At 55.0% G+C, this 12,452-nt stretch overlaps 1 protein-coding gene and 1 non-coding gene across 9 annotated transcripts in view; one reads left to right on the top strand and one right to left on the bottom strand.

Moving 5' to 3' along the window:
- SCN5A (sodium voltage-gated channel alpha subunit 5) overlaps positions 1-11,401 on the bottom strand; it is a 101,191-nt gene extending 89,790 nt beyond the window's left edge. For 7 of the 8 annotated variants that reach the window (XM_043442306.1, XM_043442305.1, XM_043442310.1 and 4 more), the window contains exon 1: positions 11,229-11,401. The gene's annotated coding sequence lies outside the window, so the exon portion shown is untranslated. Of the gene's footprint in view, positions 1-10,830; positions 10,918-11,228 lie in introns of those variants that run through there. The other variant, XM_043442307.1, reaches the window with a different exon arrangement.
- Positions 5,671-5,774, top strand: LOC122425200. The gene has a single exon (XR_006264749.1). It is a non-coding gene; the product is annotated as a U6 spliceosomal RNA (small nuclear RNA).
- Positions 11,402-12,452: the final 1,051 nt, after the last annotated feature.

Here is a 12,452-nt window from a genome sequence, read left to right as displayed (position 1 = left end):
ACCTATGCCTGCCCCTCAGTCCCGGGGGCCCAGCGAGCTCAGGAGGTAGGAGCTCACTCCTAGGCAGAGGTAGGGGTACCAGGAGCCACTTCATTTCTTCCTTGAGGAGAATCTGTTGAAACTAATCAATACCTCAACACAGACTCATTTTATTAACTGAATGACTCAGTGAACATTTAATCGGCACCCACTGTACAAATGACTTCTTAGAATACTCTTCTTCCTCAGGTGATGGATTCCAAATCAACAGGTGCAATGATGAGAAAGGGAGAAGAGTCACCAGCTGGTGACTACCCACTGTGGTAGCTTGTAAGGATATTTCCACTGGGTGTTGTTGAGACTGGCATGAGGAAATGCCCTGGGCCAGAGAACCCAGCCTTGCATCCAGGTCTGTTGCCTCTCTCTGAAAGACTTCCAAGTCCAATGCGGGACAGTAGCAAAGTCAGGGCTGTGGCTTGGAAGCAAGACTGCCCGTGTGAACCTGGGTCCTGGCCACTTGTATGTTCTTGGGCAAGTTCTTGGGCAACCATCAATTGATGGTTCTCTACCTCACTTTTCCCATAGGTAAAGTGGGGTTAATAACAGTACCTATTTCACGGGGCCATTCTGAGGCATAAGTATATTAATATTTGCACATGCTCAGCCCACAGAAAGCGTTCAGTGAGTGTCATTTGCTATAATCATTGTGGTTATTGTTGCCATTCTTTTTTCTCCCAAGAAGTCCAGCTCAGAAGACCCCTCTCTGAAAAACCTTCTTGTGTCCCACACCTGTCCTCCCTGCCTGGCTGGACCCTCCCTTCCCTGTGTTCCTGGCATACTGCATTCCCATACTTGGCTTCATCACAGGGTGGAATAATTTGCTTCCACATCTGCCTCTCCCTCTCCCAAAGCACAGTCTGGCCCCCAAGAGGAGCCTATAAGGGCCTGGTGAATGACGGATTGGATGCGTGAATGAATAAGTGCCAGAGTAACCTTCCTATTGCCCAGTCACTCACCACACTGTACCCTGGACAATGTTACCCACCTCATTCTTTCTGGACCTCAGTTTCCCCAGCCATGAGCTGAGGTGGGTCATCCCAGCAGCGTCACCTGCTCATTACCTTCCTGGGAGTAATTTCACACTTAAAACACTCCTAGGACGAGAGGAGGTTATTATCCCCATTTTACAGATGGGAGAGCTGCTGCTGCCATCTGTGGTGAAGCCAGGCCCGTGAGACTAACCATTGCACGACATTGCATCCTGCCTCTGGCGGCATGGAGAGCAGGGAGGAAGGGTCAGGGCTATCTGTGGCCTGCCCCTCTGGACTGAGCATGTCTGTGATCCTGGCTCCAAAGCTAAGAGCCAGCCCATCAGCCTCCTCTGAGGCTGGTCCTCCTCCGGCGCAGCCCAGATGGCCAGGCCCCCCAGGTGCCCCCACGTGGCCAGGGAGACCTGGCTGATTTCTGCCGTTGACCAGAGTCAGCATTTTCTCTGACAGCGGTTTTCTCTTCAGCTCAGGCACGGTGGAGCTGCTTGGTCCCACGGGGAAGCCACCCCACCCCGTGGCTCGTGAGCACTTGGCATGTGCCTGGTGCTTGTCCAGATGTGCTGTTGTTACATCCACACCGGTGTGGAAAGCTGATTAGCACGATAAAGAATGTCAACTATTTCATTATTAACTTTAAAACATCTATTATGACTTAAACTGATCATATGTTGCATATATGTACTGGGGGAAATAAAACATATTAAAATTAATTTCACTTGTTTACTTTTGAAAATGTAGCTACTAGAAAATTTTTACTTGCCTCTGGGACTTCGCATTTGTAGCTCAAATTATATCTCTATTGGGTGGCAGGCACTGTCACCCAATAGAGTTCCAGCCAAGGGACCCTAAACCCTTACAGAACTCCACCTGCTTTGGGGCTGGGCCTCTGTTTGGCCTGTGGGTGGGGGAGGGGAGGGAGCTGGAAATGAAGGGGAGGAGGGATGGAGGGGCGGGGGATGGGTGGGAAGCGAGCCATCCTAGGCGGAGCAGGTAGTGGCCACCTGGGTTTCTGGTCTTGGCTGTGGGTGGCTGTGCTGGCTCCAGCCACAGGTTGGGATGGGAGAGGGGAGGGAGAAGGGGAGGGGTCAACAGCGTGTTTCGGGCCAGCCCTCCTGCCCGGGCAATTATCTGCACAGTCCTGGCTCTCCCGGGGTAACAGCTTGGACAAAGGCTCAGCGGGGGTGTCAGCTGGTGCTCGTGGCCTGTGCATTCAGGTCCCTGCTCCCAGATCAAAGGCACATTGGCACGTCCTTGTGCGTGCCGGGGCCTCAGCTAACCGGCTCCCTGCAGGCTCCATTCTGTTGAGGCTGCACAGGCATTAACCCTGTCCAGTCTGGAGCTGGGTCCTTGGGAAGGGGGGGAGGGGTGGCGCGTCTCGAAGGGGCTTTCCTTCCCCAGCTGCCCTCCCAGCCCCCAGCAATCTGGGGAAGTCCTGCAGAATCATCCTCATCTCTCTCCGAGGTGAACACGCCCACCCCAGAAGCCGGGGATGCCCTCATTTACATACATTTGCATCTCATTTATTCCAACACTCAGGCAGAAGCTGAGGCTAATTCAGCTGACAGCAAAACCTCACCAGCTTGCTCTGCCCAAGTGATTCCCCAGGCAGGGATGAAAAGGGGATCCTTGAGACCAGGCCCCCTTCTGGATTGGGAGCTGTGGGGAGAGCTCAGGTCCAAAAGGGGCACTTTTGAGCCGAGCCCTGGATTCAGCCCAAGCCTCCTGCCTTTTCATCCCCCCTTCCCCACAGTAAGGGTGGGGCCTGGGGGCTAGGAAGTGGCAGTTCATCTCATCTGAGTGTTCTGTGGTATTTTGGTGACAGGTCAGGGGAAGCGCAAACCCTCCACTGGGCACACGGCACCCCCTCGCCCCAAGCTCAAGTCTCCTCCTCCAGCTCCCCTCCAATGCCCATGACTAAGGATCCATAATGTGCTGGGCAGCTCTGAGCTCTCACTCAAGGCCCAGCACTGCCTCCGGCCCTGTGTCTCCTGGGTGGAGACCTGGATCATCCACTATTCAGAGACCAGAAGTTGGAGAGCTGGCTCAGTCACCCTGGGCACTTCGGCCCCAGACCCTGTAGCAGCTACACCCACACAATACATACAACTGGGCCAGAAAGGTGCCCAACTGTGGCTCGGGAAACGCCCTCCTGGCATAGAGGTGCCCCCGAGACAGCAATCAGCATCCCAAGTCTCTCTCTGACCCGGTTCCTTCCAACTCACTTTCCTCAATACCTAGGTCAAAAAAAAAGGCTCCACAGGGGAACTGTGTACAGATGCCATGGCAACCTAGGCATTTATGGGGGCACCTACTGTGTGCACTGAAGAAAACACAAATTCCCCCAGAGAAACCTAGGAGTCCCCAGAGGGAGAAGCCAATCCACTAATCCACAAAGTTCACGCCACAAAAGTGTCCAGGAACCAGCAGAGCCAAATATGCGACCCTTGATTCTTGACACTCTTTGAAATTGAGGCATAATATACACCAAAAAATGCACAGATTTTAGGTGTACAGTTGGTTGAGCTTTAACAAATGTATATATATGCCTGTGTAACTACTGGGGGCTTCCCAGGTGGCGCTAGTGGTAAAGAATCTTTCCCCAATGCAGGAGACCTGGGTTTGATCCCTGGGTCAGGAAGATCCCCTGGAGAAGGACATGGCATCCCACTCCAGGATTCTTGCCTGGAGAATCCCATGGACAGAGCAGCCAGGCGGGCTACAGTCCATAGAGTCGTAAAGTCAGACACAACGGAAGAGAGTTAGCAGGCATGCACGTGTAACTGCTACCCCAGTGAAGATGGTTCCCCACTGTCCCTTTCCAGTCAGCTTCTCTGACCTCTATCACCGCAGATTAGCTTTGCCTGTTCTAGGACCTCTTATACGTGGGATCACAATGTATGGACTCTTGTGTTGTGTTCTTGCTTAACATAATGCTTTTGAGACTTCTATGTTTTATTTGCTGGTGAGTGCCATTTAAATTACTTGTGCAATTCACAGGAACACAAGTGACCCATCTGGGGACAAGTCCTTAATTCAATCATAAAGCACAAGGGCTGGAAGGGGCCCGAAGTCCAGCTGTCTCTGGGGATGATCGGCCCCGGGGGATTCTTATGGAGCTTTTTTTTTTTTTCCCCTCCTTCCCTCAGACATTTCCTGAAATGGAAGCTCAGCAGTTACACATATAATAAGCATCCAGGCCCAGCAGGTGAGTGGGGGCTTTCCCCTGCATTTCCAGTTTCGTTATCAACTAGCTGTCGCATTATTTAACTGGCAGTCTGCACTGCCTGTGACCCAGCACGGTGGCAGGGCTGGCACCGGAATGGGCTTCTGAGCTCCTGGGCCTTCTTCTGCTCAAGTCTAGCCATGGTGGGCAGGCCTCTGTCGCTCACCCTCTCTGCACCGCTACACCAGTTGGGTGTCCCTTGGGTGGGGCCCTGGGCCCTAAAGGGAATGGGCCCAGGGCTGGGATTTTTCCCAGGAAGAGGCCCAGAAGCAGGCAGCAGTGCTGGGCAGCAGAGAGCAGGCACCTTGGCTCTTAGAGGCTCTCTGGACCACTTCCCTGCTCTCGGCCCAGGTTGATGAGGCTGGGGCTTTGATGGCCACGCGAGAGGTATTGACTGGGATGGGCTGGTCCCTCCCATGGTCTGATCTCCCCCTGCTCCCATCTTAGATCCTCCTGGGCACCTCGCGGTCCAGATGGAAGGATGCTAATGTAGCCTGAGAACTGAGTTGGCACTTCAAGCCAGATTACCCTGCCCCCCACCCTGCTGTCCCTCTGAAAACTGCCTCCTGAGCCAGGTTCTTCCTTCACACAGGCCTTCGAGGAATCAATACCAGCCAGAAAGGTGTTTCCTACCCTCCTGATGCCAGCAAGAGCCTTTCTACTGTTCAAAATCCATTCCCAGAAAGCACGGGGACTGCCTGGGCAAGGCCTGGGTGGGGCCAGGGAGACACCGCTCTGGGCTTAGAGCCACCTGCCTGCCCGTGTGACCTTGAGTCTAGGGGGTAACCAGCAGCGGCCCTGGCCTTCTGGGGCTGTAAGGAGGGAAGTGAATGCCCTTGGAGATGACGGGCAGCGGGATCTCCAAGTGGGTGAGGCATCTTCTCGAGCCCACACAGACTCCGTGAGAGCAGCTTTGTCCTTCCACTCAGCTAATATCTCTGTGGGGACGTGACTTTCCACTGTCTCCCTGGGAGATTTAATCAGGAGAAGAACTGAAGAGGAGAGAAAGAGAAAGAACTCCAGCCTCAGACCATAAACATTCTTCTGAAAACAGGCTGAAAACTTGACCTGCTCTATTTTGCCTCTCCAAATGCTGTGCGCTTTCCATGGCTGGGCTCCAATTCCACCTTCTCCAGGCAGCCTCCCCTGGCTGTTCTTGGCCACAGTGACCTCCGGCTGGAGAGACTTAAGCTCCCAACTCCAACCGGGCAGTTACTCCTGGGCAGACCTCTCTCTGGCTTGGGGGGTGAACCTGGGAGGCCCCGAGGGTCCTTTTCTGCTCACCCAGAGTAGTAAACAGAATGAGGAATGAACAAGAGATTGACAGGCTGTTCCACCAGACTCTGGTTTCGACAATCACAGTAAAATTTTCTGTTGGGCCTGGGGCACACCAGGTACTCCTCCAGAAAAAAGAGTTGAGTGCTTGTGTCGGCAGCACATATACTAAAATTGGAACGCTACAGAGATTAGCATGGCCCCTGCCCAAGGAGGACACACAAATTCATGAAGCATTTCCATATTTTTTTTTTTTTAAAGAAAACAGAGTTGGAGATGGATAGACTATGGACATCCAAGCTCCCCACACCAAGGCTGTGGTGACTCTGCAGAGATGAGTGAAGTGGGGCTGCCACGAGAGGTGATGCCACTTTCAGAGCCCATGAATCAGATGGCTCCAACACTCTGCCAGCGGTGGTGGCCGGCCCCAAAAAGCCTAGTCCTGGATCTCCTCCACCATTTAAGGGCCCCAGGTCCCAGGAATTGACTTGGGGTCTCTATAAATAGCACCCATCCCATATTGATCATCTTAAAAACACACAGTATGTTCCAGGTCCACAGAGAGGAGAAAAGTCTAAATATAGTGTCATCCCCAGGAACTGCTGCCTTTCCGAGGTGAGTGGTATAAGCCGCGCATAAACACAGGGGCGGTCTGAGGGGGCTGAGAACTGGGAAGGGTGGGGGGACAGACACAAGGGACTTCTCCATCCCCACACCAGTCTCTCTGCTACAGCACAGAAGCCAACCCTGCTCAGAAGTTTCGTCCTGCCCCCGGGCCTTTGCACTGGCAGCCTTCTCTTTACAAGACACTCTTGCCCCAGATCTCCTCAGGATTGCTTCTTTCATGTTATTCAGATCTCAGTTCAGTCTCCTCCTTCAAGATGCCTTCCCTGACCAGCCAGTCTAGAGTCACTCCCATCTCTCCACCACCTCATCCAGTTTTATTTCCTTTATAGCACTGGTTGGGCTTCCCTGGGGGCTCAGACGGTAAAGAATCTGCCTGCAATGCAGGAGACCTGGGTTCGATCCCTGGGTTGGGAAGATCCCCTGGAGAAGGGAAAGGCTACCCACTCCAGTATTCTGGCCTGGAGAATTCCACGGACAGAGGAGCCTGGTGGGCTCCATAGGGTTGCAGAAAATCAGACACAACTGAACAACTAACCCATAGGGTTGCAAAGAATTGGACACGACTGAGTGACTAACACACATACACGTAGCACTGGTCACAGTCTAAAATTATCTTTGGTATCTATTTGTTTCATGGTACCCAGCCTGTCTTTTCCAACAGTATGTAAATTTTATGAGAGCAGTTATTATATCTGAATTGTACAGCTTCTAGAATGTTCCCTGGCAGAGATTATGTGTTGGACACCCGAACCAGGCACTCTCCGACCACCTGAGGCCTCAGACCACCACCACGGGCAAGTCTGGGCTGGCAGAGGGCAGTGGGCTTCGAATCCCGGGCTCGCTTCGAAGCCCCACCCTCCCTGTGACTGTGCCCTGCACCGTCCAACCTCTCTCCACAGGCTGCCCTGGCTTCATCTTCTTGACTCTGTCTACTTTGTGCATTTAGCCATAAGACTTTCAGCCCAGCCCCTCTACTTCTGGAAATCTGCTCTCGACAACCTCATCTTATCCCCCAGACATCGGCTTTCTGGAACCCTTTTCTCTCCTCACAGCAAATCTTCCTCTCCTTCCTGCCCCTTGCCCCCAGCAGGAATCACAGTTCCTGCCATTAAAATCACCCTCTCAGAACTGCATGGGAAGAATCACTTCACCTAGGCCTTCCTGATCAGCCCACTGACAAACCAGAGCAACTGAGAACACAATGGGCACACTTTCAACTCACAGACCTCCCGCCCTCCCTGCGAGGGACAGGCATCTTCCCCATAAGCTCGCGCATGCGGACATGCCACACGGACGCACACGCCTACCCGTCCACTCCAGGCCCTCCCACAGCCCTCCCCCGAGCCCACCTCCCCCGGGGCCAGTTCCCTCTATCTCCTCCCTCTTAAACCATCAAACTCTTTGAAAGAGCTGTCTACACATGCTCTCTCCACGTCCTCACCTTCTGCTTGCTCCTCAACCTACTCCAGACTGAATTCCATTCTCACCAATTCATTCATTCATTCATTCATTTATTCACTCATCAACAACATACCCAGCACCACATTCGCTGGGTGCCAAGAGGGACATTTCTGTGGTCAAGGTCACCAGCACCCTCACAGTCGCTCAATCCAATGGACACCCGTTTTTAAATTATGCATTCTTTTTCATCTATCCACGAGCTTCTCAGAATGCATCTTAACTCTCCCTGGCAGAATCAGGAGACTCCCGGGACATGTGCCCTCCGCGCTTTCTGTGACACCTCCCACTGCTGGCTCCCCTCCCACCTCTCTGACTGCTCCGTCCCAGCCTCCTCTGCAGACTTCTCCAGCCTCAACTGTTGCAGGGCCTCAGGGCTCTCTGGACTCAACTCTCTTTTCTCCCACCCTCTTCTCCACATTAGGATTGCCCTGGTGCTTCCAAAATTACTGATGCCTGGGCCTCACCTCTAAGTGGAATGAACTAAAATTTCTGGGGATGGAGCCTGGGCATAGATTGATTTTGTTTAAAAAGCTTTCAAAGTGATGTTAATATCATCAGAGTTGAGAACCACTGGTCTGCATTCTCACTGGACAAAATCTAATTAATACTGCCACGGCCCCAACGACCAGCCTCTGTGGATGATTCCAAGTTTCTGCCTCCAGCCCAAATCTTTTTTCCTAGACCCTCAACCTTTCCCTCCAACTGACTGTAGGATGTTGGCAGCTCCCTGGAAGTACTACAGGTTCAGATCAGGACCCTGAAACATTCATCACCTTCTCCTTGGTTCTACATCAGGCAGATCAACCCAAATTCTACTCACCCATCCTCCCCTGACAGTGTGATATGGCAACAGTGAACCTCATTAGTGAGCAACTGAAGCTAGGGGTGGGAGAGTGGCATATCCATTAACAGGGAAGGAAGTTAGAACACCACAAGTTCTATCACCTGTGGTCATCTTCCTGTCCCTCTCCTTCAGCTAAAAAACTTCCGACGGTGCCCACGGTCTGCACTGGACAGGTAGTACAATGCAAAGCTGTTAGACCAACACCTGGGCTCACACTCAAGTCCCACTACTTGGTAGATGTGTGATGGTGAGCACGTTACTTCACCTTTCTGGGCCTTCAGTTTCACCATCTGCAAATTGGTCCTTATTATGGTCTCTGCCTCCAGGGTTGATTCAACGATTCAGCAAGATGAGTCTTATAAAGCGCTTAGTGCCGTGCCTGGCTGGCAGAAAGCACTCAGTGAATGTTAGCTATTTTTAGTACCATTACTGAGGATAAATTCCCAATTCCTGAGCAGAGCTCACAAGGGCCCCCGTGACTGTGACCTTGGCTTTAGCTTCCACTCTTGTCTTCTTCATACCATGGGACCCGTAGGGTCACTGAACAATTGCACTGTTTCACATCTCTATGCTTTTATACATGCTAGACCTGATGGCTAGACTGCACCTTCCCCACCTAGAAACTCCTATTCATCCTTCAAAATCCAGCTGGAGAGTTATTTTTGTTAGAGAGATACCCTTGACTTTCCTGGCCAAAGATAATCACTCCTCTTTTGAGTGGAGTGGGGATACACTTCTATGGCTGCACACTTTTCCAGTAAGCTTCCCAAGGGTCAGCAGGAATCAGCTTCCTATGAGCAGAACCGAGACTGCTGTTTACCACACTGTCCCAGGCTGGCCCCAGAATTCCCTCCTCCTTGGATTCCCTGAGCACCAGCCTCCTGTGCTCCCCAACTCCCACCCGCCTCTGGCACTTCCCACCACTACTCCGAGTTCCATCTTCATGTTGAGTGAGTCAGTCCTGGAAATCTTCCAGAGGCCCTTCAAGCACCACCGAGTCAGGACCAAGTCCCCCAAAGCCACAGCAGCTGGCTGCACCACACTGGCCTTGGCACCCCAGGGCCAGTTCCCTTTCTGCTCAGATTCTCTGGGATCAGTCCTAGATCAATTCGGCTCTCAGAAAGTAGATCTCAAGGTATCTTCACCCTCAGTGGGGCCCCCAATCCACTGACTTTCCAGGTGACCTTGGATTAGTCCTTGACCCACTCTCGGCCTCAGTTTCTCCCCACCCTGGCACGATGTGGTGATGATGATAGGGTTGGATTAAAACTTCACTGAGGCTCATTTCCGCACAGGACTGGACATTCTGGTATAAAAGCTATGTTCCCGACTCTGGCAGTTCTCTGACCCGACCCGACCCTCACTCCTGTGACTGCAGCAATGCTTGAGCTATCAGTCTGTCCCACCTTCCGGCTCCATTACCTCCCACTCTCTTGCACTTGCCCAGTGCTAACGGGGAAACGCTGATGGCAGCAGTAGGGGCCTGGGCTTCTGATGGCGGGGGCCTCTGCCGCTCAGGGTCCTCTGGATCCTGAAGGGCTGTGGGAATCACGGAGAGGGGAGATGTGCTGTGGCATGGTGGGCTCATATGCAGTGCCTGTCTCCACTGGAAGGTCTAAGCTGTCTGTGGAGGTGCCTGGGGTCTCAGCAGGATGGGAGGAGACAGCTGAGGGAATGGAATACCAGCCTAGAACCCCAAGAGGAGACTGATCCCATCACCCCTGCTGGTCTTAAGCACTAAGGAGAGATGACTCCTGCCACAACCTCGGCCATGGCTTCCGGATTCGGCTGTGCGCTGACCTCCAACAGGTGTTTGCAAGGCGGGCCTAAGGCCAGCGCCTGGTCCCCAGCATTCCCCTCACTACGAGCACTCTCCACACATCCAGCCCCCACAAGGTTAGGAACCTCTGCTTCCTCCCAGGGCGCCACCAAAGGCGATCAAATAACAAGTAGAAAACGGCCTTCCGTCAGGGCGCTTGGGTCTGCCCGGTCAGAGCGAAGAGGGCAAGGAACTCGCCCGATCCCAGCGCACAGTCTCCCCTGGAGAGAGCCCACGGAGATCTCTCCGCAGTCAGGGCTCACAGAGACCAGATGTGTCCCCGCTAGGGCGTCAAGAGGGCACAGAGATCTTTTTATGGTCGGAGCGCGCAGACATAGGACACACGACATACATCTTTTCCTTTCGGGGTGCACAGAGATCTATCCCCGGCCAGGACCCGCAGAGATCTCACCCCAGAAAGGACAGCCCCGGCGGACTGCTCCGCAGGGCCCAGAGAAAGGGGAGTGCATGGCCCCTTCATTCCCAGCCCTGCGCGGTCAGTTCCCCCGCTCTCTGGAGTCACACTCACTGCGCTCCTAGTCGCTGTTCTGACCTTGGGGTCTCCGGCCTCCGGAATCCGGGTCCCAATCCCAGACCCTCCCGGAGTCTGCGCCAGGATCGGCCGGGAAGCCGGGGCCGCAGCTCCCCCTCCCCCGGCCCTCGACAGCGAACTGGGAAACCCGGAAGGAAAGGGAAGGGGAGGGGGCGCGCGCCGGCTAGAGACGCACCCCCCCCCCGGGGATACCCTCCAGCCAGGCTGCTCTGCGCCCCTTCTTCTCCCTCCCCTACCCTCGGGGGCAGAGATGGGGGAGGGAGCCTGCCGGCGGACCCGGGGTTGGGGAGGGGGCGCGCAGGGGTTGGAGGCTCCAACCCTCGGGGAGGAAAGTTGGGCGGCGGCAGGCAGAGGGGATTCCGGCCGGGCCGGGGCTGCTGGAGGAGGCGCTCGCTCACCTGCTGGTCCCCCGGCCCGGGTCCCGGGATGGGCGGCAGCGACTCGGCACGGACTCGCTCGGCGCGGGGCTCCGGGCACCGGGCGCAGGCTCAGCGGCCCCGGGGGCGCGATCCCCGCATCCCACCGGCGCCGCCGCCGTCTCGGCTCCGCCGCTCGGCTCAGGCTCCGGGGCTCGGCGGGCGGCGCGGGCTCGGGCTGGGGGCGGGGTCGGGGGCGGGCCCCGCCTGGGCTCGGCCTGGGGCTTGGGGCCCCAGGCTGGCTCCGCCCCAGAGCGACGCGCCCCGGACTCCGCACGTGGCGCTCCGCCTGCTCTGAGGGTGAAGTCCTGGGCACCCGCCGGGGCGCACACCCCCGCGCTGACCCGGGGGCGCCCCGCCACAGAAAGCGGCCCACGCGGACACGACAGACGCGCGCAGACCCGGCACACGCTGGGGTACACACATAGCTTCCCGGAGACGCTTTGCCACCGCCACCTACGCCTACGCGGACAGGCAGAGATACCCTGGCACAGGCGAGGTACGCACTCACACATGCTCACTGACCCTGGGACCCTACCACAGCCCTCGCCTCTGTGGACACGGACAGACGCTGACATTCGCAGACACCCGCTGTCATAAACGCACACAGACACCCACACGGACACAGGCAGACACATCACTGACACACACAGACACTGAGGCAGACACCCTGTGACAGACTCAGGGACACCTGCGTGACTCAGAGACACACATCCACTGACACAGTGACACAGAGACACACACAGAAAACCAGAGTCTCCTGGAGACACACGCACACACACAGCACAGAAGTCTGCACGACGGGGGACACTTACACTGACACATTGGTACTGACAGAAACACACCCAGGCCGGAAACGACCAGCACAACAGACACAGCCAGCACGGGGACACCCACCCTGAAACAGACACACTCACTTCACCCTGTTGATCCACAGGAAACTTCCACCTTGATGCACCCGTAGGCACTCACATGCCGACACTGGGACAGACTGTCTCTCACACGGATGCAGAGACCCGCACACTGACTAGTATGGTCATTCACACACACGCCCAGGAACACACACACATCCTTGTTTAAAAGAAACAGGCCACCAGGTTTTGCCCACAGGCCAGAAACATCTTTGGAAAGGGACTGGGCTATTGCCCAGAGTCAACACAGGAGCACACACATAAACACACACAGAGATACACAGTCTTTGTCTTC

This window comes from Cervus canadensis, chromosome 22 (assembly GCF_019320065.1).
Source record: "Cervus canadensis isolate Bull #8, Minnesota chromosome 22, ASM1932006v1, whole genome shotgun sequence".
Taxonomy (NCBI): Eukaryota; Metazoa; Chordata; class Mammalia; order Artiodactyla; family Cervidae; genus Cervus; species Cervus canadensis.
The sequence above is the reverse complement of the archived record's forward strand: the minus strand, read 5'-3'. Positions and strand labels throughout refer to the sequence as shown.